The sequence below is a fragment of the Lagenorhynchus albirostris genome, chromosome 2, assembly GCF_949774975.1.
Source record: "Lagenorhynchus albirostris chromosome 2, mLagAlb1.1, whole genome shotgun sequence".
NCBI lineage: Eukaryota > Metazoa > Chordata > Mammalia > Artiodactyla > Delphinidae > Lagenorhynchus > Lagenorhynchus albirostris.
This window is the reverse complement of record NC_083096.1, coordinates 185,451,378-185,471,821: the sequence shown is the minus strand read 5'-3', so window position 1 is coordinate 185,471,821 and position 20,444 is coordinate 185,451,378. Positions and strand designations below refer to the sequence as shown.

Here is a 20,444-nt window from a genome sequence, read left to right as displayed (position 1 = left end):
CTTGTTGCAGAGCATAGACTCTAGGCGCGTGGGCTTCAGTGGCTGTGGCTCATAGGCTCAATAGTTGTGGCTCACGGGCTCTAGAGCGCAGGATCAGTAGTTGTGGCGCACAGGTTTAGTTGCTCCGCAGCATGTGGGATCTTCCCAGACCAGGGCTCAAACCCATGTTCCTTGCATTAGCAGGAAGATTCTTAACCACTGTGCACCAGGGAAGCCCTCAACTATATTTTAATTTTAAAAAAAAAGCTTTTTGAGAAAAGAAAGAATGTCAGAGATGACTTGGGAGAAAGTAAGGTAGTAAATTAAAGTGATGGGGGCATCCCTGGTGGTGCACAGTGGTTAAGAGTCTTCCTAAATTCTCTATAATCTACCTTTATCATAGTTTAAAAAACTGTCACAGGGACTTCCCTGGTGGTCCAGTGGTTAAGACTCCTCGGAGAGCGTTTTCAATCCCTGGTCAGGGAACTAAGATCCTTCATGCCGCGCATGCCAAAAAAAAACAAAAACAAAAACTGTTACAAAGCAAGGCCATAAGCAACAGAAACGGTGATCCTCTAACAGAGCACTGCGGCCAGGCACTGTTCCAAGTGCTTCACACGTATGCTAACTCACTCAATCCTCACAACCACCTTAGGAAGGAGGTTCTAGTGTGCCTGTTTTTACACATGCGGAAACAGACACAGAGAAGTCAAACCCACATCCACACCAGCAAGTTCAGTTACACAACTGGGTTCTAACTCAGGCAGTCTCAGTCCTTCAAGAAAAGAGTGAATTTCTTTCCCTCCCAGCAATTCAGGAATTATCTTAAAGTTCCTAGGACAATTTTTTTTTTGGAAACCTGTTGTAGAAGCTTTAACATTCTCTTGTCTAATTAGATAGTGTCCAGAATTTTTTTAAAGCTTTACCAACTGCAACACTTGGAGGTAGTCAAGAGAACTTGTAATCTGCATGGGGAATATATTTTACAATTGCCACAGGACTGAGTCAGAAGACGTGCAGACATGTATAAACACACAATTACCCACAAGTAAACAAGAATATATTCAATCCCCTTAGTATTCTAGTCCTGCAGGTTAAAGAGTAAATAGCCTTTCCCTCCTTGATAAAGTACATTATTAAGCCTGGACCAGGAATGCCCTGGCAGTCCAGTGGTTAGGACTCTGCTTTCACTGCCGTGGGCCCAAATTCAAACCCTGATCAGGGAACTAAGATCCCACAATGCCCCCTCACTTAAAAAAAAAAAGCGCCTGGGGCAACTAATTATTCAATCGTAACCTTTTATCAATGGCAACATGGATGCAACTGAATAATCTCTTCAGAATTATTACTTTTGATAGTCTTGACTTGGTCTTTTAATCATTAACTTTTTAAAAATGGCTTTTTTCCCAGAATTTTAACTTAGTAAGTCAAATAAGGGAATACTCAAGTCTCTCAAAGAAAGCAATATTGTGCTATAAAATGGGAAGCTTTTCTATCACTGTAAGTCAGTAGGAATTTCCATCAATTACTGTGGCACCTAATGGTAGGCACTGCAACAAGAACAAGAGGGCTAAAAGGTTTCAAAAGCTTTTAGCATTCCTCTGATCCACCGATCAAATCAAGTGTCTACAGATTGCCTGTTTTTCTTAAACGAGAGCTGTGGAACAAAACTCACAGCTCTAAAAAGAAGTGGGATTCTTCGTTTTCCAGAAGAGTCAGGGTAATGTTGCATTACTCAATACACAGCCACACTCTCCATAAAAATTGGGACTGTTTCCTCCTTCCAGTAATGTTACACATTCAGTTTTATAAATTATTTCTCTGATCTCAGTTTAAATTTGTTTTTATCCCCTCATTCTATGTTCACTAAACCAAACACTCAACTAAACTGCCTGCTTCATAAATTCTCTGACCACTCTTATCTAGAAATGCAAACCTGAGAGATCAGAATTTATACCAGGGTTAAAAAATTCTAAAACTTTTTGTTCAATGCCGTATTAGACTCATCCTAAATAAAGGTTTTAAAATAACACGGCACCATATGGTCAAGCCCAGATAACAAAATTGAGAATATCTATTACCAATCCACTAATGCCAAAGCCAAAGTCTCTAGACAGTAAGAACTTAATCCCATTTGGAAGCCAACATGAGCCAAATCTTTTGGGAAGAGAAAACAGCAATCCGATGAAGAGACTGTAATTGATGCCAATACTGCACGTCTGCAATAAAACATTATTTATTAAAGTACTGGCTAAAAAGGCAACTGATGGTAGGTAAGTCTACAGCTGTCCTGAAGACCCTTCTCAAAGTTAATTGTAGAAATACAACTTCTCCAATCAAACTAAAGGATAACAGACAGAAAATTTTAGCAAAATAAAAAGTTAACAGCAACAAAACTTTGAGAAATAAATTAACTCCTCATAAAATCTGTGCACTTCTCATGTGGTCAATATAAGACCTAGGTGTTCCAAGCTCTGAAATCAAAGCCACTAAGCATGGAAAAGATTTGACAGCCTTTTGGCAGCCTTTCAAATCTCCTCTGAGATTAAAATGAAATCTGAGGAAATTTACTTCAACTCCCCCTGAAACAGAAGTAACTCAAGACATCAAACAAAGAGAAATCTTTATTAAGGTATCATTAAAGAACATTCTGCTTAGTACATGCCTGATGACATAAATACTGCTCTGTCGTAAACTCAGATATCATACAAAAGGAATATTCTTGTCTGATGGGCATGTTCATTTAAGAAAGTGTCAACTCTGAATCAAAACTGCATAGTTGAACAATATTCTCTATAAGCACACTCTTGACCATTTCCACAGAAGATGAGAGGCAGCCCTAACACTGGCTCCCCAAGCAGGGAGAACCGGGAGCAAGCCACAGGCACAATCATAAAACTTAACGTCGCTTTCCTCAACTCTCACCTGCTAAGAAAACACTGCAGCATTTACAGTGCCTGTGAAACCAGAGGCATATACAGAGGGAGTCTCGGGAGGAGAAAGGCCCTGCAATCCAGCCTTACAGCAGCCGGGAATCTTCCCCCCACGGGATCCTGCCAGGTCGGCCTCTGACCCTTCCAGTTGCGCTCCATTTCTGACAGCTCTGTCAGAAAGTTAAACTGAGCCAAAAGCTACCACCCAGTTCTGCCGTCTGGAGGTTCTAAGACCTGTTTCCATGTTGGTGGCACCAGCCCTATCCCCAGCCACACACCCATATTAGTAAGGAAGTAAAAAAGGAACTGCCTGTTCGTTTTCTTTTTGCAATATGTACCTTCCGGAAGAATCCAGAACAGGCCCTATCTATCTTAATAGAACGCAAACTGAAATCTTTCTTTGAAATACGAACCCCCTCCACCCCCAAAAGACTAGAGCTTCAAATTAGAAAACAAAGAATTCAGGTAGAGACCTTATCGATAACAATAGCTTTTAGACCTTATCCAGTATCTGGGGCTGAAGGGAAGGGAACTTCTCACAAAGCTAATACTTCCACTTATTTGCTAACTATAAAAAATATCTACATATTTTCTTAATAATCTCATAAGCAACTGCTTAATCATTAAACGTTATTGGAGATCACTGTGTTACCAAACAGGTAACAAAATGAAAATACAAAAAAAAAAAAAAAAAGGGCTCTAATACTCCCCACACCAGAACTACAGATTACGACTTTTACATCATTTATGCACAAACTCAGTAACGTACTCTTTAACTGTAAATGTCCACCAACTTCCTTTCCCAAAATAAACACCCCTACCATCGCTGTTCTCCTTCAGTGAGTGAGTCTCACAATCCTAACTAAAAAGGTTCCATAAAGAGGAATTCAGTAGATAAACCTACTTGGGTATGCCAACGAGGTAATTTAAAGGACTTCAGAGATGTTTAAACACCACTTGAGTCAAGCATCAACTCGCAAGGAAAAATACAGGAGGATTTTCCAAAGTCCGATGGCTCAGCGATCCCTGAGTGGAATTTCCAGCACCCTCCACCCGGCCGGGGCAGAGGGCGACCCCGACCCTCGCCCGCCGCCCCCCGCCGCGCCCCCGCCCCCGGGCGGCGCCCCCGGAGCCCCGCGGCGCGGGCGGCGGCTGACAAAGGCCGCGCGGCGGACGCGCCATCTTGCCGGGCCCGCCGGGGGCCATTCATTCGGCGCGGGGCGCGGGAGCCCGGCCACCGCCCGCAGGCTGCGCACCCGCACCGTGGCTTCGGGCGGCCCGGCTCGGGCCCGGCGGCGACCGCGGGGCTGGGGCTCGCGCTCGCCGGGCGCTTTGTCCGCCCCGCGCGCCCTCGGCGCCGCTTCCTCATTTCTCCGCCGCAGCGACGCCAGCCTCCCCGCGAGCAGCCGAAAGGCCGCTTTTCCCGCAGCTCGTCCTCCCGCGGCCAAGGACGGCGCCCACCGCCCGCCGCGGGGCAGGGCCGCGGCCGCCTTTGTTCCCTGGCCCGCCCGGCGCCCCTCCTCCGGGCCACCTCCCAGACGCGGGGCGCCGGCCCCGGACCCCAAACCCCGGAGCCTCCGGCCCCGCCCCCACCGCGGACCCCAGGACCCGGACCGCAGGCCTGCACCCAGTACCCCAGACCAGAGCCCCGGACCTGGACTCCAAACCCCGGAGCCCCAATCCAGGCCCGAGCCCGGGACTTCGGTCTCGGTCCCGGCCGACGGCCGCGGGGTCCCCACCGCCCCCGCCCCCGCACCGCGGACCCCACCCGGGCGGGGCAGGAAGACGCGACCCGGAGGCCGGGTGGGGGCGGGGAGGGTGGGGGCGGGGCGGCCCGGGCGGGCGGGCGACTGGGGGGCGATGGGGAGGGGCGGGGGAGGGGGGGAGGGGTTGGGGCTGGGGGTCTGGGCTGGGGTCGGTGCCGCGATCGCCGCGCTCACCTCGACACCGCGTCCCGCCTGCCGCGCCCGCTCCCCGCCGCCTCAGCCGCCTCGGCCGCCGCTCCAGGAGATGGTCGCGCTCGGGCCGCTCCGCGGGCGCTGCGGGCAGGTGCGCCGGCGAGGCTCAGTCTGTCGGTCCCGCGGCGGCTGCTCCACTCCCGCGCCCGCGCCCGCTCCCGCCGCCGCCGCCGCCGCCGCCGCCTCCGTCCGCCCCTCAGACGCCTCCAGCCATCGGGATGGGCGCGGCGGCCCCTGCCCGCAGCCTCGGGAAACCCCACGGTTGCGTCACCGCGCACGCCGCGCGCGCACGCACCGCTCGACCGAGTCCCCGGCGCGCGCGCGCGCGCTTCGGCCCTGCGCCAGCCCCGCGCGCGTACGCGAGCCGCTTAAAGGGGCAGCACCGCGCCCTCGGGGACCCGCTCCAGGAGCCTACGAGGCTGACCTGCCTCTCGCCCGCACCGGGCTGCGCGCCTCAGGTGCTGGCCCGCGGAGCCCTGCGGTGGTATGGGTCTGCCTGCTGCCGACCCGCTTGGTTCCCTGCCAGGTGGACGTGGGTAGAGGCCGCAGAGTGGGAGCCTGCCACCGGACCCGCTGCCCAGCAAAGGCTCTCTGCACCCCGAACATGCGCCCAGCACACACGCCCCGTAACGCACTCTGCGCCCCACATCTGCCTTCTGCACCCCGCACACACATGCATATGCCAGCGCAGGCTGATCAACACCCACGCTGGACCAGGTCGGCCTCAGGGACTCACGGCTTCCGCCTGTCCGCGGAGCAGACGCCCCGCAGTACGGGGTCAGGGCCCGTCCTCGGAGGTGCCCGTGGGGCTCGTGTGAGCTGGCCAGGTGTGGGAAGTGTGGCCTCGATGGTCAAGGCCCTCCTGTCAGGAATGGCCACCTGAGCAGGGAGGTGTGACCACGGGAAAGAGTGTCAGGAGGGACAGATGGACCACCCTTGCAAATGCAGCTGAGTCAGCCAGGCAGCTGAGAAGCGAAGACCCCCTAGTGGGGGAGGGGAAGGAGGTGGAGAGATGGGTCAGCTGTCAGCAGCCTGTAGCTTCCAGTGTCCTCAGAAACCTCCTGGATGTCCATGGATGGAGCCCTAGGCCCACCAACTCCCACCTCTCCATCTGACTTGTGCCTCCCCAGTTCCGACTCCTCCCCACCCCATGGACTTCTTCACTGCAAGAGCCTGCGGTCTCCAACCCTCATCACCCCTTTCCAGCCAGCTCAGCCTCCTGCCCCCAGCCCTCCCTATGCTGCCCTTTCCAGACCAAATCCAGGAGCCCTCCTCCAGGCCTGCACAGCTTGGCTGAAGGAAGCAGGAGGACACACCCAGCAATGCAGCTGTCCCCTTAAACCTCAAGGGGTCCTGTCACCGCCCCCCAGCCTGATTCGCAGCTGCAGCCCATTTGTCCATATGCCTGTGTGCTGTCTGTCTAGGGTGGCCCTGGACCCCAGCATGGAGCCCATGCCTTCCCACCCACGCTAGGGCTGTACTCCCTGTCCCTCCCCCTCCCACGGGTCTTTCCTGCACAAACATGTCCCCACCATTTCTTGTGCCCTTCCTCAATCCCTGGCACAAGAAAATCCCTGCCCCACCCTGAACTCAACCATTTCTCCAAGGAGCCCTGTTTCCTTTCGGTGGGGCATGGTATTTAGAAGACAGGATCCAGGCGCAAGCTGTGCGTGCTGCTACTGGAGTGGCATTACTTCTAGTCCCGGTCAGTGCACAGAGCTCAGGAGCATATACAATACAAGCATACGTGTTTGCATACACACACAGACCCCCCCCCATCTGTAACCAATCTCCCATGCTCACCACCACCTTGCCTGGGCGCTGACCGCAGCAGAGATGTCCACCCTGCTCAGCCGAGTGAGGACAGAATGCCAGCTGAATCACTCCTCTGCTTAAAACCATTGAGAGCATCCATTGCCCTGGTCCCTCTGCTCTGTCCTCCTCACTGCCCAGCATCTGGCTCCTCTCCGCTCCTTAAACACTCAGTCACTGCGTTCCACCCTCTGGCCTTTGTCCCTTGGGGCTCCATCTGCCCCGGGGGGGGTCTCCCCGGCCCGCCTCGGCCCCCCGTGTTGCTCTGGCTCCTGTGGCCTCACGTGGTTCATACCAGGCTGCTTGCTCCTGCCCTGCTCCCCTGCTGAAGGCCGAGTTGGACTCCCTTGCCCACTGCTCCACCCGCCAAGAAGGGTGTGAGGCACACAGTGGGTCCTCAAGGAATGTTTATGAGCAGGCAATGCTCTGTGTTCCAAGTGAGGGGGACACAACTCAGAGTGGGGGGGAGGGCGGGGGAGCGGGGAGAGTCAGAACACAGTGGTCACTGTGTCCAGGACAAGGGCGGGCGGACAAGACAGCAGCACTGCCCAGTGCTCAAGAGGTGGGTTCCCTGGGGGTCCACTGGTTGGGACTTCGGCACTTTCACTGCCAAGGGCCCAGGTTCGATCCCTGGTCCGGGAACTGAGATCCCGCAAGCCATGGCACAGCCTTGGCGGGTGGGTCCCAAGGCCCCAGACTTGGGGTCAGAGAGGGGCATCCCTCAGAATCCAGCAGGTCTGATGCCATCCTAACTCTATTCCCACCTAAGTCCAGGACTTGGAAAAGTAGAGATGAGGAGGGGGGGAGAAAAGGGGTGGGGGGGAGCAGGAAGGGTGAAGGAAGCGAGCAGTGGGGTGAGTGCTCTCTATGCAGCCCACTCTGTGCTGCTGTGGGGATGGCAGGAGACCTGGGGGACCCTCAGAACCCCCATCCTGGGTCCCTGCATGCCCACCTAAGAGCAGCAGGAGGGCTGGCAGGCCTGGCCCAGGGCTTCCCTGTGGCACAGGCCACCATTAGCCTGGTTGGGCCCATCCTCCATTAATCAGGGCCACAGGGCAAGGCCACACATAAGGACACAAAGCCAGGGCCTGCCCTAGCTGTCTGAGGTTATGGGGTGCAGCCCTGTTGCCCCTGGCTAATCTGTAGGTCTGCAGGGTACAGCAGGTCCTTCCCTGGAACTTGCCCTGTGGCTGGGGTCTGAATACTGTTTATGTGTTCATGGACAGGGTGTGAGGGGCAAAGTTGAGGGGAAGGCAGGGGGGAGGGAACAGGGGACACTGGCTGGGCCCTCATTCCCAGATTCCCTGCACGGCCTAGGGCCTCATCCCCATCGTCCCCATGTGATGCACACAGGCCTCAGGGTCCCCAGGCAGCAGGGCCCTTCGGCCTTGAACACACATACCCTGGGCCTTGGTCGGCTCTCAGGAGCCCACAGGAGCTTCTAGCTTCTAGCCAGGGCCTTTGAGACCTTAGGGGTCTGAAGGATGCTCAGGGGACCCTGCCCTCCCTGTCCCACCCTCCATCCCTTCTGCCCAGTCCTCCTGAGGTTTTTGGCCCCCACCTGCCCGCCACTCAGCCCCTCCTTGGTGGGGTGGGGCATAAACCAGGGCCCCTTCATGGAGAGCTCATGCCTGGCCAGGAACCCAGGCTTCCCCTGACTTCTCGGCAACACTCCCTCCCTCGCTGGATAAACGGCTTAGAGACCAGCCTGTGGTCCTGAGTCCACGGCCACACCCATTCAGTGCATCCGGCGAGGGCCAGGCCAGCTGGGCCCCAGTGCCTGGCTCAGAGCCCAGTTTCGCTAAAAACCTGGGGAGCACGAATGCATAATTCAGATGCCCCGGCCCCATCTGCTCTCTAGCAGGAAATGGTCTGACAGGAAAGTAGGTCTTTTAAAATCTGAATTATTCAAACAATCCGTGCACAAGACTGGACTGCTCCTGGGGACCCCGCTCCAAGCCTGGCTTTGAGGGTCCAGGGCTGCAGGGGGCGGCTCCCGCAGGGTCTGCCTTGTCCGGAAGAGCGCTATCTGCTTGTCCTCCCATAAGTGAGCTGCGGGCCGGACCCGGCCTCCGCGCCCCAGAGGACAGAGGATGAGGGGGGAGGGGCGGAATGTAGGTAATCCAGAAGAGGCCTGATTAGCTCCTGCGGGCTGGCGGGGAGCGAACGGGGTCAGACGGGGAGGCGGCTCCTGCTTCTCTCCGCCGAACTTACTGAGGGGTGTGCCCACTGGGTGCCAGGGTGGCCCAGGTCCCCGAGCCCACTGACGGGGGGGCAGGTCTGCTGGGGGGCGTGGGGAGAGCAAGGTGGGCAGTGGGAAGGGGACAGTCAAGCAGACCCCCCTGGCAGGCAGAGAGGGAGCGCGCTGCGGCGTGGGTGCCAGGGGGCCCAGGGGAGGGTCCAGGCCCAAGGTGGGAGTGGCCGACCAGGTCGCGGGCATCACAGCCCAGGAAGCTGGTATGGCGGGCAGAGTGCACCTCCCCGGCCCTGGGGAGGTGCTGGCTGTTGCCCCTTCGTCGCCAGCAGCCCTTGAGGGACCTCTGGGCCCCTTCCCCTGGGCAGTGGAAGCAGCCCCTCCCCCTCCCTCTCCCATGACTCGTCCCTTGGCCCCGAGCCCCCACCATGCCTCTCGTGACCTGACCTCCAAGCCTGTGACCCTCCTTGTCACCCACCTTTGCTCGTAAACCAGACATCCCTCGTGGGGGGCACCAAAACATGGGGGTCAGTGGGGAATCAGGAAGTGGCACCTGGGGTGGAGGGGGGTGCCCGCACGGGGGTGGGAGGTTTGCTCTCCGCTGGGCAGCTGCACCTCAGGGGCAGACACAGGAGGGAAGACCCAGGTGGCCTCCTTGCCACTCCCAGAGGGGGCCGTCCTGGGGGGCTGACGGCAGCTCAGACCACCAGCTCCCGCAAACGCCCTCGCTGCCTTCCTGGGAGACGTTCGTCGGGGCAGCTGCATCAGGCCCGTCTCGCTGCAGAACCTGGGGCGGGAAAGCCTGGCTCCATGGGTGGCTCTGGGGCCACAGCAAACCTAATGAGGGCTTTTCAATGTCAGTCGTGGAGTGAGGCATCTTTGGTTGAAAACACAGACCTCTCTAAGGAAGCAAGATACAACCATGAGTGAGGAGGGGTAATCCCCACACATCCCCCCAGAAACGCGTGCACCACAGATATACACACAACACTAACACACTCCCGGGTTGGATCAGCCCCGCCTCAGGGCAGCAAGAGGCAGAAGCTTAAATAGCTTATCTGAAAAGAGGCACTTGACTGGCTCAGACACTCAGCCTCGGCGAGGCTCCCAGTGGGCTCTGGCTCCCCAGTGATGCCTCCTGTCTGGTGGGGAGGTGCCTGCTGGGGCTGCCTTCCCACTCCCCCAGCTAAGCAGCTACAGCGCTCCAGATGCTCTGGGATGCGGTGTGTGGACCCCAGGAAGGCTCTGAAAGGCTTCACTCAGATTTCACGTGGCCCTGGAGGCAGGGGATGGAAGGGCCACTGGCTCTGTTGGGACAACATGCAGCGTCCCCGAGCAAAGGTGAATGTTGTCACCAGGAGGAGGAGGGCTGCCGGGCAGGGGAAAAACACTATGGAAATGCAGCAGGATTTGGGCAACAACTGAGACACTCATAAACCGAGCCACTGCTGGCTGTGGGGTTCAAGGCCCACAAAGCCCAGGTTCCGGCTCCTCCCAGCTGAGGCCAGGCACCCCCATCCTCTGGCCTGCTCCATCCTGAAACCGGATGCTGGGGCACAGGCTGGAGGGACGAGGCTGGGCAACCCTTGCCTCCCCGCTCCGCCCCGCCCCACCCCCCACTGCAGCCTCCAGGGACTCCCAGGCAGGCGTCGAGGGTGCCCCATGGGGCGGCCGGCGCTCCCGCCCGGCCCAGCCCCCAGCCCCATTTCCTCTCCGGGCCTGGGCGGCGCCCTTGGCAGAGAGGCTGCGATTGTTCTACGCTGGCGCTTCCCGCAGCAGCCTGCAGAAGGTCGGGCAGTCACCAGCCCAGCCCTGGAGCGCAGCTGCCAGAAACGCCCTAGGCGCATCCTGGGCCGGGGCTGGGAGTGCTGAGACCCGAAGGAGAGGAGGCGTGATGCAGAGACGCCAAGACCCCGGGAGAGCCCAGGGTCGGAGCGGGGCACACCCAGGCCCTGACACCCGCACACAGACACAGACGAGAGAGGGCAGCCCAAGCGGGCACCAGATGAGGGACCAGGGAGGCCTCAGTGCCCAGAGTAGGTGGGGTCTGCAACTGGGAGCCCGCTGCGTGCCGAGGGACCTAGGGGTGGTGAGGAGGCCCGGTCCAGAGGTGGCCACTGCCCCAGAGAGGCCTAGGGGCTCTGAGCCCCCAGACCCCTTCTGGGCCCCACCTCCTCCCCAGCCTGGCCAAGCCTCCTGTCCTCAGGTGCTATCTAGAGGCCTGGGCAGGCTCAGGGAAGCGCCCCTGGGGCCTGGAAGATGGGGCAGGCTCCTAGCTGCTTAGCAGCACACACCCGGGTGGGCACACTGGCTTGGTGGGCCGCAGGCCCGTGCAGGGTGACCGGGGCTTCTTCCCCCATCCTGGCCGGAGCCAAACCTTGACGGTCCCCAGAGCGGGGACAGCCTGCACACTGCCCGGCCCCTAGTTCCCGCCGCAGACAGGAGCGGGGGCTGCTGGGGTGGTGGCCAGAGGGACCTTTCCGGGGGAAGAGGGGGGCTGCTGCCAGGGCTGCCCTGGTCTCCAGCTCCCCTCGCCTCCCTCTGCCTGCGCCCCGCCTGGGGAGAGCGCCCAGCTGTGCTGGGGATTCCTCGCCCCGCAGAAGGTACCCTGGGACTCAGCTCCACCAGCACCGGCCGGGTAACCAGCTTGCACCTGTGACACCAGCAGGCAGGAGGGTGGCCGGTCCAGCCTCGGGGGTGCCTGCAGCCCTTGAAGCCTTCCTGAGCTCACTGCCCTGTCCAGCCACATGAGGGGCAGCCCAGAGTCGGCCCCAGAGCCTGGGCCCCGTGCTCGGGCACAGCCCTCTCACCCCAGGACGCTGGCCTGAGGTCATGTTGTATGAAGACGCTACGCAGGGCCACTTCCAGCAGGAGGGCAGCCACGGAGCAGAGGGGAAGGGATGCACTTCCTCAAGGCCACAGGGGCCCAGAGCCACCCTGGGCGGTCACCTGTGACCACGGACTGGGCAGCATGCCACATCATGCCACGCATCTGCCATGCCACGTTACCTGCCACATCATGTCACAAAGTGCCACATCACTCTGCCAGCCAGGCCGCCCAGGGCTTGACACGGTGACAGAGCCTTGTCCCGGGGTGCCTGGCAGGAAGGGCCTTTCCTCTGGGCCTGCACCCTGTCCCGACTGCTCTGTGGTCTCTTCTCAAGTCCCACCCTGGAGGACTGTCCTTTCCAAAAAAAAGACCCCACCGTGCTGCCCCTCCCTGCGAGGGGGCAGGGACTCATTCTCACGACCAGAAGGCCAGGGTTCCCACCCGGGCCCCCGCTCAGCTTGGCCCGTGGGGTCTCCACCGGGAAGTCCCTCCGCGCAGGGCAGCCCCCATTCCCTGTCAGAAGGGAGACGCCTCAAGAACTCCCAGTGACTCAAAGGTCCCCCCAGATAGGGTTCTGCCCCATGAACTACTCTTGGTTTTGAATCTTGGTAGAACACACCTAATGTGAAACTTACCGCTAAACGCTTTGGAAGCGTACAGTTCGCGGCATTTAGTACGTTCACCTCACTGTGCAGCCACCACCTGCACCCAGCTCCAGAGCATCTTCATCACCTCAAAAGGAAACCCCGCCCCCATTAGGCAGTCACTCCCCATTCCCTCCCCTCAGCCCCCGGCAACCACGAATCTGCTTTTTATCTCCAAGGATTTACCTGCTGTATGTACTTCGTCCAAGCAGAATCATACAGCATGTGTCCTTCTGGGTCCGGTTTCTCTCACTGAGCATCGTGTTCTCAAGGCTCATCCATGTTGTAGCAGGTGTCAGCGCTTCATTCCTTTTTATGGCGGAAGAGTCCATTGTGTGTATACACCACCCTTTGTTTATCCACTCATCCATTGACGGACATTCGGGCTGTTTCTCCTTTTGGCTATTGTGAATAGCGCTGCTGTGAGCATTCGTGTACACGTTTTTGTTTGAACACCTGTTTTCAATTCTTCTGGGTATTTACCTGGGAGTGGGATTGCAGGGTCATACAGTGACTCTATATTTAACCTGCAGAACCACCAAACTGCTTTCCACAGCAGCTGAGCTAGTTTACATTCCCACCGGCAGCGCTCAAGGGCTCCAAGAGCTCCATACCCACACCAAGGCTTGTCACTATCTGCCTGTTTGACTCTAGCCATTCTAGTGGGTGTGAAGTGGTATCTCATTGTGGTTTGATTTGCATTTCCCTGGTGACTAGGGACATTGAGCATCTCTTTATTTAAATTTTATTATTATTATTTTTAGCGTCTTTATTGGAGTATAATTGCTTTACACTGTTGTGTTAGTTGCTGTATAACAAAGTGAATCAGCTACACGTACACATATATCCCCATATCCCCTCCCGAGCGTCTCTTCTTGCGCTAACTGGCCGTGTGTATGTCTTCTGTGGAGAAATGTCTATTCAAGTCCTCTGCCCTTTTTTGAACTTGTTTTTTGTTGTGGTGGTGGTGGTGGTTTTGAGTTGTAAGAGTTCTCTATATAATCTGGACATGAGACACTTACCAGATATGTAATTTTGCAAATATTTTCTCCCATTCTGTCAGTTGTTTTTTCACTCTGTTGTTAGTGTCCTTTGATGCAGAAAAGTTTTTAATTTTAGTGAAGTCCAATTTATTTCTTTTTCCTTTCTTGCTTCTTTGTTGCTTGTGTTTTTGACATTGTATCTAAAAAGCTAGGGCTTCCCTGGTGGCGCAGTGGTTGAGAGTCCGTCTGCTGGTGCGGGCATGCGGGTTTGGGCCCTGGTTCGGGAGGATCCCACATGCTGCGGAGCGGCTGGACCTGTGCGCCACGGCTGCTGGGCCTGCGTTCTGGAGCCCGCGTGCCACGGCTGCTGAGCCCGTGCTCCTGGAGCCCGTGCTCCACGGCAGGAGTGGCCACTGCCCTGAGAAGCCCGCGCGCCACTGCAAGGAGTGGCCCCTGCTCACCGGGGCTGGAGAGGGCTCATGTGCAGTGGCGAGGACCCAGTACAGCCAAAAATAAATAAATACATATGTTTTAAAATGCAAAAATAAAAAAAAAAACCCAAAACCAAAACAAAAAATAAAAAGCTATTGCCAAATCTATGTTATTGAAGATTTACTCCTATGATTTCTTCTAAGAGTTTTTAAGTTTTTTTGTTTGTTTGTTTTGGGTTTTGTTTGCGGTACGCGGACCTCTCACTGTTGTGGCCTCTCCCGTTGCGGAGCACAGGCTCTGGTTGCGCAGGCTCAGCGGCCATGGCTCACGGGCCTAGCCGCTCCACGGCATGTGGGATCTTCCCGGACCAGGGCACGAACCCGTGTCCCCTGCATCGGCAGGTGGACTCTCAACCACTGTGCCACCAGGGAAGCCCAGTTTTATAGTTTAACCTTTAAATTTAGGTCTTATCCATTTTGAGTTGATATTTGTATATGGTGTGAGGTAGGTGGTTCAAATTCATTCTTTTTCATGTGAATATCCAGTTTTCCCAGCACCATTTGTTGAAAAAGCTGTCCTTTCCGCACCAAATGGTCTTGACACCCTTGTTGAAAATCATCTGACCCTAAGTGTGAGGGTTTATTTCTGAGCTCTCTATTCTATTCCATTGGTGCATGTCTGTTTTTATACCAGTACCACACTGTTTTGATCACTGTAACTTTGTAATAAGTTTTAAATTGGGAGTTTGAGTCCTCTGACTCTGGTCTTATTTTTTAAGATCGTTTTGACTATTCAGAGTCCTTTGCAATTCCGTATGAATTTGAGGAATGAATTTTCCTCAATGGCAAAAAAAAAAGGCCATTGGCATTTATCAGCTACTTCTTAAAAATGTAAGTCCTGGGAGGAGACCGTGGTGGTGGCTCAGTCCTTCTTACCTGGGCAGTGGTCAGCTTGCTCAGGTCCTGTGGCAGTGAGGAGGGCAGGTCCTGTTGGGAGGTGATGGGGACCACTGGGGGGTCTGAGCAGGGGTGAGACCCCCTCTGGTTGCCTGAGGGCGGGTGAGCCTGTGGAGGGCAGCGCAGTGCTGGCAGGCCTGACAGGGCCAGCTATCTGGAGTGATGGGGCTTGTGTTGGTTCAGGGGAGAAGGCACAGAGGAGTCAGGGGTGACATCAGGGTGTCTGTCCACACAGCTGAACTGTGAGCAAGCCGGGAGGATGGGAGGGGCAGCTGGGGAGGGCAGTTCCGGTGGGGTAGGGGGAGAATGTGCTGTGTCCTGGACCTTTCTAACCCAAGACGCTTGTAGATGCTGGCCGAGAACCAGGCCTGCAATGGGCGTGGAGAGCCATGGGCCAGTGAGGGGCCATGGGGGAGCATGGGTAGCTGAGGATGTCCCCCCACTGGGGAAAGGGGTGAGGAGAGAGCGGCAGGAGAACCCCAGACAGAGGTGGGAACTTTGTAGACAACAGGTTTGTGTGGCCAGGGTGGCAGGGACCAGCATGGGGTGGGATCCCAGGCGGGGACCCAGGCAACTACAGGGTCCCAGAGGTGGCCTGGGGGATGGTACATGTGAACACAGCCAGGAGGCAGGAGAGGGCTACAGTGAAGGGGGAGGCCTTGACTGCTGGGCCTGGGGGCGCCTCAGAAGGATGGGGGCCCTTCCTGGCGCTGCCCCCCACCCCCACCCTCTCTTCCACTTCTTGACAGCACATTCTTATTTACTGGTTTTTCCCGGGCAGCAGAGGGCCCTCTCAGCCAGGGCAGAGCCTGGAGCTGGCGGGAAGAAAGGCAGCACAGCCAGCAGTCAGCAGAATGGGCGGGGCTCTGGTTCCCTGGAGGCCCCCTTACTCCCATTGGGCACCTGGGGACACTGTTCAGCCTGGAGGGGGGCCCACCCCCATCCGGTCTCCCCTTCCTCCCCTTCCCATCCTCCTTCCCACAGAGTCTGGCTTCGCCTGGGCCAGCTGCCCCTTGCCCCAGGCATGAGTCCAGCCCGTCAGGCCGACGGAACTGCCAGGGAACAGCTTGCTGGGACCCAGGGGCATCTCCAGCACCTAGAGCCCCCAAGCTGACTTCTGAAGTGGTGGTGGGCCCCCGGGTGTCTGTGGGGGCAGCTCGGTGTGGGCTGGGCCAGCAGGGACGGCAAGGGGGGTCACTGGGCCCTGTGCTTACACTCAGGCTGGGCACCACTGCTCGTGCCCAGGGGCAGGCACAGGGTGGGGGGATGGCATGCATCCTCTGCAGGGCCACCCAGGTCCCCGCGCCCCCTGCAGCACCCCACCTCCAGGCCCCCCGGCGTCTCAGTCCTGCAGTCCTCAGCCATGGGACCTTGATCCTGAGGACGCAGCTCTCCTCCCCTGGGGAGGGGCCCTGCCTGAGGGCTGTTTGTGAAGAGTCCTGTCCCTGAGGCCCAGCCCACCAGCCACCCGGGAGGTGATGCAAGTGGTGCCTGGAAGGGGCAATGAGAGGCAGGTATGAGGCCAGTGGGCCTGGAGCCGGTGGAGTCCCAGGGCGCGGTCTTGGAGGCTCGAAGGCTTGGGGCTCAAGGAGGGGGAAGAGGAAGTGGTGCGCTGGGACCTCAGGCAGCAGGGGTGCAGGCCAAGCACGGAGCATGTGCTGGCCCCCAGCTGTCCCTCCTGGGGCAGCCAGGCCGGCAGGCACTGGGTGTTTTGGAAACCAGCAGGCCTGGCTGGGCACGTGGAGGGGTGCTGTCTGGAGCTGGGGCCCTGGAGCTCTCGCTGTGAGGTCCATCTGGGCCCCGCTGGGCCCCGATACATTCCCCTGGGCAGATGCCCCACGCTCATGCCCAGGCCTGCTCTGGGGTTCCCGGGGGGTGGCTCAGCCTGCGAATCAGACTTCTAAGGGCCTGTCTGTCCTGTCCTATTGTCCCTCCAGCAGCCCCTGGGCACTGAGGTGTCCAGACCTTTGAGACAGATCATGGGGAGGAAGCCCCCACAGTCTGTGAGTATGAGGTGCCGTGGGTCAACCTCACTGGGCACCACTGTGGGCACTGCTGAGGCCAGGGCCATACGTGCCCCGCTCCTGCCCCGCCCCCAAACGGCCCTGTGCGAAGCCCATGGGTGCTGCCCCCAAGGCCAAGCTCTGCGGAGAGGCCAGCCAGGGGCGGGCTCAACTTCTCCAGTCTGTCCCCTTGGTGCAGGACAGACCTCCAGGCTCCTGCCGCCCTCTGGCTGCTGGGCCCACTGGAACCAGAGGGGTCTGAGGTCCTTGCTGCATCTTCGAAACCTCTTTTAGCTTTTGGACAAAATGACCTTGCTGGTGTCACATTCAAACAAGCCTGAAGAGGACAAGGGAGGAGGAGCCCCTGAGCCCTGCAGGGGAGCAGGGGGTTCAGGGATGCCAGGGTCAGCCTGGGGCCTGGCAGAGCAGGGGTCACACTGGGTCACACGGCAGCAGAGCAGAGCAGTGGGCCCGAGCTCCTGAGCACGGCTGGCCAGGGTCTCAGGACGACGAGGTTCAGGGCCCACATCTGCCCTTGTGTAAAGGCGGGGTGGGGGTCTGCCTGGTGCAAAGGGCTGCCTGGGGACGGGGGTGCTTCTCCGGGGGTCTGAACTCTCGGTCAGGGGTCGGCCCAAGGCGAGCGGTGGCTCCACTTTTCCCGGTCGGCACCCTGCCCCCCGCTCCCCTCCCCGCTACCCCTCGGCAGGCTGGCCCTTCGCCGCCTTACAGGTGAATACTTATGCCTATTTTTGTTCTAACAATTGAGGGAACCCAAGAATGAGGCTTCGAGGGCAGGGTTTTGAAAGGCGGGATGGAGAGTGGCCGGGCAGGAGGCTTGGGAAGACGACCCTGCCCAGCTCCAAGCCCAGGAGGGCCGCCCTCAAACGCTTGTGCCCATCCAGCAGCGATCCCCGTCTGAGCTCCGCGCGGCCCGCGAGCGCCGCCTGGTGCACACGCGCGGAGCGGCCGCCCGAAGCGGTGCTTCCGGGCCGGGGATGGGGCGGGTCCTAGGGAAGAGCTACGTGACGGTGAAGGGGCGGGGGCAAGTATCGGGGGCGGGGCCTGGGGATAGGCAGGGGCGGGGCCTAGTGGCTGGCCGGGGGCGGGACCGAGGGTAGAGCCGTGGGACAGGGCGGGGGCGGGGCCGAGCGTCGGGAACTGGGCCGGGGCTTGAGAGGCTCAGCTCCGGACTCCGCCCAACCGGGTGGGCGGGCGGGCTGGCACTCCCCACGAAGACCCCGGAAGGCCACGGCGACCTGTTCCCAGACAGGCTTGTGATTTTGCTAAAATCCATAGTTTTCAGGGCTGGTAACTCGCAGTACATCCCGCCCGCTCTTCGCGGAAACAAGCCTTTTCAGTTCTTAGTTGTTTCCTCTGGTCTTGATTTAGAAATTAATCGAAATCTCGGTAGTTGGAGAATGTGGTCAGTTTGAGGCTGATCTTTAGTGTTGAGATTTCTTTGTGGATCAATACATGATCTATTTTTAGAGCAATGCAGGGTTGCTAGAAAAGGATGTTCTGAGGCTGCTACCCCAGACCCAGCGAGCGCGTGGGGCGCTGGGCGCAGGGGGGCGGGGCTTCCGGGACGCGCCCGGCGTGGGGCTCAGGGGACCGGGAGGGCCAGCCTTTCTGTAGGCTGTGTCTGTGGACCGGGAGCGCCTGGACTTTGTTTTTATCCGTTTAGGCAATTCAGTCGCTTTTAAAGTGGCGATTGTTTTAAATGGCATAATTTCGATTACTGGTGTATTTGGATTTCTTCTTCTTTTTAAAAAAATATTTATTTATTTATTTAGGCTGCGCTGGGTCTTAGTTGCAGCATGTGGGATCTAGTTCCCTGACCAGGGAACCCAGTCCCTCTGCATTGGAGGCGCGGAGTCTTAACCAATGGACCGCCAGGGAAGTCCCTGGATTTCTTTTTTAAAATAAACTTTATTTTTAGAATCGCTGTAGATTTTCAGAGAAATTGCTGAGACTTCCGGAGAGTTCCCATGCACTTCACTTCACGGTCGATTTCCTCTATTATGAGGAACTACGTTAGTACAGTACACTTGCTACAATTAATAACCCAATATTGACACATTATTAACTACAGTCCACACTTTATTCAGATCTACTTAGTTTTTACCTAACATCCTCTTTCTGTTCCAGGATCCCACAGTAAGTTTAATTGTTCTCCCTGGGCGCCTCCTGGCTGCGGCAGTTTCTCAGACTTTCCTTGTCTTCGGTGACCTTGATGGTTTTGAGTGCTGGTCAGGACATCCTGTAGCCTGTTCCTCTGTTGGGATTTGTCTGGTGGGGTTGTGGGTTTCAGAGAGGTACAGTGCCCTTCTCGTTGCAAGTGTCAAGGGTGAATGCCCTCAACATGGCTCACCACTGTGACCCTGGCCCTGATCACTGGGCGGTGAGCCTTTCCATTCTCTGCCCATTGGAAGGAAGTCAGTATTGGCCAACCACGATTAAGAAGTGGGGGGTTGTGCCCCCTTCCTTGAGGGTAGAACATCTACATCAATTATTTGGAATTCTTCTGTATGGAATATTTGACTCTTCCATTTATTTATTTATTCTGTCACTTGTATCAATATGGAGTCATGGATACATATTTATTTTTATTGTGGTTATACACATAACATAAAATTTACCATTTTAATTGTTTTAAGTGCACAGCTCAGTGACATTAAGCACATTCACATTGTTGTGCAACCATCACTACTATCTGTCTCCAGAACTTTCTCATCTTGCAAAACTGAAACTCTGTCCCCATTAAACACTAACTCCCCACCCCCTACCCCAGCCCCTGGCAACAGCCATTCTACTTTCTGTCTCTATTAATTTGACTACTTTAGGGATGGTACATAAATGGAATCATTCGGTATTTGTCTTTTTATAACTGGCTTATTTCACTGAGCACGATGTCCTCAAGGTTCATCCATGTTGTATTAGGTGTTAGAATTTCCTTCCTTTTTAAGGCTGGCTAATAATAATTCTATTGTATATTGTATTAGGGTTCTCCAGAGAAATCAATTATATATATAATATAAAAAATGTATGTAGGGGTTCCCTGGTGGCACAGTGGTTAAGAATCCGCCTGCCAATGCAGGGGACACAGGTTCGATCCCTGGTCCGGGAAGATCCCACACGCCACAGAGCAACTAAGCCTGTGCACCACAACTACTGAGCCTGCGCTCTAGAGCCTGGAAGCCACAACTACTGAAGCCTGCACGCCCTAGAGACTGTGCTCTGCAACAAGAGAAGCCACCGCAATGAGAAGCCCGCGCACCGCATTGAAAAGTAGCCCCTGCTCGCTGCAACTAGAGAAAGCCTGCTCTCAACAACAAAGACCCAACTCAGCCAAAAATAAATAAATTAAAAAATATATATATGTAAAATATATAGAGATGAGGTTTTAATTATTTATTTATTTATTTATTGAGGTATAAGATGGGGAGTTTTTTTTTTTTTTTACAGTACACGGGCCTCTCACTGCTGTGGCCTCTCCCATTGCGGAGCACAGGCTCCGGACACGCAGGCTCATGGGCCCAGCTGCTCCGTGGCATGTGGGATCCTCCCGGACCGGGGTACCCGGCAGGCGGACCCTCAACCGCTGCGCCACCAGGGAAGCCCAAGATGGGGAGATTTATTATAGAAATTGACATGTGATTATGAAGGAGGAGGAGATCTGCCATCTGCAAGCTGCAGGCCCAGGAAGCCTGTGCTGTAATT

The 20,444-nt window shown here is 56.6% G+C and overlaps 1 protein-coding gene across 4 annotated transcripts in view; it reads right to left on the bottom strand.

Moving 5' to 3' along the window:
* The window catches only part of GNB1 (G protein subunit beta 1), a 92,181-nt gene extending 87,170 nt beyond the window's left edge, over positions 1-5,011 (bottom strand). For all 4 annotated transcript variants that reach the window (XM_060141709.1, XM_060141708.1, XM_060141715.1 and 1 more), the window contains exon 1: positions 4,853-5,011. The gene's annotated coding sequence lies outside the window, so the exon portion shown is untranslated. The remainder of the gene's footprint in view (positions 1-4,852) is intronic.
* Positions 5,012-20,444: the final 15,433 nt, after the last annotated feature.